The sequence below is a fragment of the Macaca nemestrina genome, chromosome 10 (assembly GCF_043159975.1).
Source record: "Macaca nemestrina isolate mMacNem1 chromosome 10, mMacNem.hap1, whole genome shotgun sequence".
Classification (NCBI taxonomy): domain Eukaryota; kingdom Metazoa; phylum Chordata; class Mammalia; order Primates; family Cercopithecidae; genus Macaca; species Macaca nemestrina.
In genome coordinates this window covers 19746256-19750815 of record NC_092134.1, presented here as the reverse complement: position 1 = coordinate 19750815, position 4560 = coordinate 19746256, and the positions used below count along the sequence as shown (strand labels likewise).

At 47.5% G+C, this 4560-nt stretch overlaps 1 long non-coding RNA gene across 1 annotated transcript; it reads right to left on the bottom strand.

The window, feature by feature from the left end:
- Positions 1-897: 897 nt before the first annotated feature.
- Positions 898-3900, bottom strand: LOC139356523 (uncharacterized). The gene is made up of 2 exons (XR_011608503.1): positions 3832-3900; positions 898-1316 (listed from the first exon to the last, which is right to left on the bottom strand). It is a non-coding gene; the product is annotated as an uncharacterized lncRNA (long non-coding RNA).
- Between the last annotated feature and the right edge of the window lie 660 nt (positions 3901-4560).

Below are 4560 nucleotides of genomic sequence, written 5' to 3'. Positions count from 1 at the left end.
GATACAAATAAGGTCACTTTGTATTGTGATGAGGGCCCAACACAGATAATAGGATGAACGTGACAGGGACTGGGGACCTCATTTATATTTAGGTCCTAGGAGGTGAGTTTTTTTCTTGAGATAGGGTTTCATATGATTTGGCTGTGTCCCCATTCAAATCTCAACTTGAATCATACCTCCCAGAATTCCCACATGTTGTGGGAGGGACCCAGGGGGAGGTAATTGAATCACGGGGGCCGGTCTTTCCCATGCTATTTTTGTGATAGTGAATAAGTCTCACGAGATATGATGGGCTTATCAGGGATTTCCGCTTTTGCTTCTTTCTCATTTGTCTCTTGCCGCCACCATGTAAGAAGTGCCTTTTTCTTCCTGCCATGGTTCTGAGGCCTCCCCAGCCACGTGGAACTGTAAGTCCAATTAAACCTCTTTTTCTTCCCAGTCCCGGGTATGTCTTTATTAGCAGTGTGAAAATGGACTAATACAGTAAATTGGTACCAGCAGAATGGTAGAATGGAGTGCTGCTGAAAAGATACCCAAAAATGTGGAAGTGACTTTGGAACTGGGTAACAGGCAGAGATTGGAACAGTTTGGAGGGCTCAGAAGAAGACAGGAAAATGTGGGAAAGTTTGGAACCTCCCAGAGACTTGTTGAATGGTTTTGACAAAAATGCTGATAGTGATATGAACAATAAGGTCCAGGCTGAGGTGGTCTCAGATGGAGATGAGGAACTTGTTGGGAACTAGAGCAAAGGTGACTGTTTCTGTGTTTTAGCAAAGAGACTGGTGGCATTTTGACCCTGCCCTAGAGATTTGTGAAACTTTGAACTTGAGAGAGATGTTTTAGGGTATCTGGTGGAAGAAATTTCTAAGCAGCAAAGCATTCAAAATGTGACTTGGATGTGTTAAAAGCATTCTGTTTTAAAAAGGAAATGGAACATAAAAGTTCAGAAAATTTGCAGCCTGATGATGCAGTAGAAAAGAAAAACCCATTCCCTGGGGAGAAATTCAAGCCAGTTGCAGAAATGTGCAAAGGTAGCAAGGAGCCTAACGTTAATCCCAAAGACCACGAAGAAAATGTCTCCAGGCCATGTCAGAGAACTTCACAGCAGCCCCTCCCATCACAGGCCCAGAGGCCCAGGAGGAAAAAGTGGTTTCGTGGGCTGCGCCCAGGGTCCCTGTGCTGTGTGCAGTCTAGGGACTTGGTGCCCTGTGTCCCAGCCATTCCAGCCGTGGCTCAAAAGGGCCAATGTACAGCTCAGGCCATGGCTTCAGAGGGTGGAAGTCCCATGTCTTGGCAGCTTCCATGAGGTGTTGAGCCTGTGGGTGCACAGAAGTCAAGAACTGAGGTTTTGGAACTTCTGCCTAGATTTCAGAAGATGTATGGAAATGCCTGGATGCCCAGGCAAAAGTTTGCAGCAGGGACAGGGCCCTCATGGAGAACCTCTGCTAGGGTAGTGTGAAGGGAAATATGGGGTGGGAGCCACCACACAGAGTCCCTACTGGGGCACTGCCTAGTGGAGCTGTGAGAAGAGGGCCACTGTCCTCCAGGCCCCAGAATGGTAGATCCACTGACAGCTTGCACCATGAAGCTGGAAAAACCACAGACACTCAATGCCAGCCCATGAAAGCAGCTGGGAGGGGGGCTGTACCCTGCAAAGCCACAGGGGTGGAGCTGTCCAAGACCATGGGAACCCACCTCTTGCATCAGCATGGCCTGGATGTGAGACATGGAGTCAAAGGAAATCATTTTGGAGCTTTAAAATTTGACTGTCCTTCTGGATTTTGGACCTGCATGGGCCCTGTAACTCCTTTGTTTTGGCCAATGTCTCCCATTTGGAATGGCTGTATTTACCCAATGCCTGTACTCCCATTGTATCTAGGAATTAACTAGCTTGCTTTTGATTTTACAGTCTCAAGGGCGGAAGGGACTTGCTTTGTCTCAAATGAGACTTTGGACTGTGGACTTTTAGGTTAATGCTGAAATGAGTTAAGACTTTGGGGGACTGTTGGGAAGGCATGATTGGTTTTGAAATGTGAGGACACGAGATTTGAGATTTGGAGGGGCCAGGGGTGAAATGATATGGTTTGACTGTGTCCCCATTCAAATCTCAACTTGAATTGTATCTCCCAGAATTCCCACATTGTTGTGGGAGGGACCCAGGGGGAGGTAACTGAATCCTGGAGACTGATCTTTCCCGTGCTAGTTTCATGATAGTGAATAAGTCTCATGAGATCTGATGGATTTATCAGGGGTTTCCACTTTTGCTTCCTCCTCATTTTTCTCTTGCCACCGCCATGTAAGAAGTGCCTTTTGCCTCCCGCCATGATTCTGAGGCCTCCCCAGGCATGTGGAACTGTAAATCCAATTAAACCTTTTTTCTTCCTAATCTTAGGTATCTCTTTATCAGCAGCGTGAAAATGGACTAATACAGTGTTTCACTTCTGTTGCCTAGGCTGGAGTTCAGTGACATGATCATAGCTCACTGTAGCCTTGAATTCCTGGGCGTAGGTGATCCTCCTGCCTCAGCCTCCTGAGTAGCTGGGACTATAGGCATTCACCATCAGGCCTGGCTAATTTTTTTTTTTTTAAATTTTTAGTAGAGATGGCATTTTGCCATGTTGCCCAGCCCAGGCTGGGTCTTGAACTTCTGGCCTCAAGTGATTCACCTGCCTCAGCTTCCCAAAGTGCTGGAATTACAGGTGTGAACCACTGCACCTGAGCTTTAAGCTGAGACCAGGATGACATCAACAAGCCAGCCTTGGTAAGATCCAGGGAGAGTGTTCCTGATAGAAGAAATGGTTGTGGTTGACAGAAGGGGAATGTGTTGGAGGATTGGGGTCTGATCACGTGGGGTGTTGTGGGGAATCATGAAGGGCATGGATTCTATTTATCTGCAGTAGATTCATCAGAACCCCCAGGAGACAGTGGGGCCAGAGAATCCACTTTTCAAATCAGTTTTCCTGGAGATTCTGATACGCAGCTAGCTTCGAGACTCTCTAGACAAGAGGAGCTTTGGGACATTCTCTAATGCCAGCTGTCTCTCTCTTGTTCACTACTCCTTGTCCCCAAGGCAGCCTGCCTTTCTGGAATGAGGAGAGGAGAAAGCTTGAGGCAATCTGGAATATTTTCATTGCCGTCTTCTCATCTCCCATTCCCTGCCTTTGCTAATTCTTCTAGGGAAGGCTTTTAAAATAGGGGAAGGGCATGAAATGAGAGATGAAGAAGGCTCATGCATCCCACTTCTTCTGGCTGGAGGTTTGAGAATTACTTTCCTACAAAGCAGTAAGGGGCAATGTGCTTCTCTTTGTGAATGAGAACCTGGACAAGGAAGTGGCAGGACTGGCTGGTATCAAATGCAAATATGGGGCCCCTTGCTTGACTGTGATTAAGAGTTTCAAGATGGTGGCAGTGGAGCATTAAAACCAGGTATGGGGGCCTTCTGAAGTAGGCCCTGTGTGACTATGCAGGCTGTGCACCTAGGAAGCTGGTCCTGGAGGGAGGAGACAGCATGCAGGGTGACATGGGAAGAGAAGAGAGGTGAGGTGGGCGGGTCACCTGAGGTCAAGAGTTCAAAACCAGCCTGGCCAACATGGTGAAACCCGTATCGACTAAAATAGAAAAATTAGCCAGGTATGGTGGTAAATGCCTGTAATCTCAGCTACTCAGGAGGCTAAGGCACAAGAATCATTTTAACCTGGGAGGTGGAGTTGCAGTGAGCTGAGATTGTGCCACCACTCCCGCCTGGGCATCAGAGCAGGACTCTGTCTCGAAAAACAAAAACAAAACCAAAACCCACATAAAAGCAAAACAAAAAAGGCCTCACACAGTTACCTTGGTGAATTATGGCTCCTGGAGGGCTTTCTGCTACCAGGCATGGAGACAGCCCTTGACCTACCTTATCCCAATTCATCCTCCCAGCAACCTCTGGGGTAGGTACCATTATGATCTCAACTCAACAGAAGAGGAAACTGAGGCCCAGAGAGCTGAGGTCACAATCCCAAGGTCACAGAGCTAGGAGTGGGGCAAATCTGCAATTTGAACACAGGTTCCCAGACCCAGAGCCCTCACTCCAAGCCACTATTCTACTCCTAAAGTCCCCAAAGCCAGACTGGCACAGGGAAGGTATAGAGGCCAACGTCCTGGGCTGGAGTCCTTGTTTTCATGGTGTCACTGAAACACCTTGGGTACATTGTGCTCTGACTGTTATGGTTGTGAGCCCAGGAAAAGGCAGTGGCTTCCTCTTGGCCTTTCTGCTGCCGTCCTCGCCCCTTCTGGGCTAATCTCTATCCAGCAGTGATTATTACTATTATTATTTTTGAGACAGGGTCTCACTCTGTCCCCAGGGTAGAGTGCAGTGGTGTGATCATGGCTCACTGCAGCCTCGACCTCCTGGGCTCAAGTGATCCTCCCACCCTAGCCTCTCAAATATTGGGGTTACAGGAGTGAGCCACTGTGCCCGGCCAATTGTTTTTTTATTATGACTGTGGTGAAATACATATAACATAAAATTTGCCATTTTAACCAATTTTTCCCTTTTTAAAATTCAAGAATAAAATATTT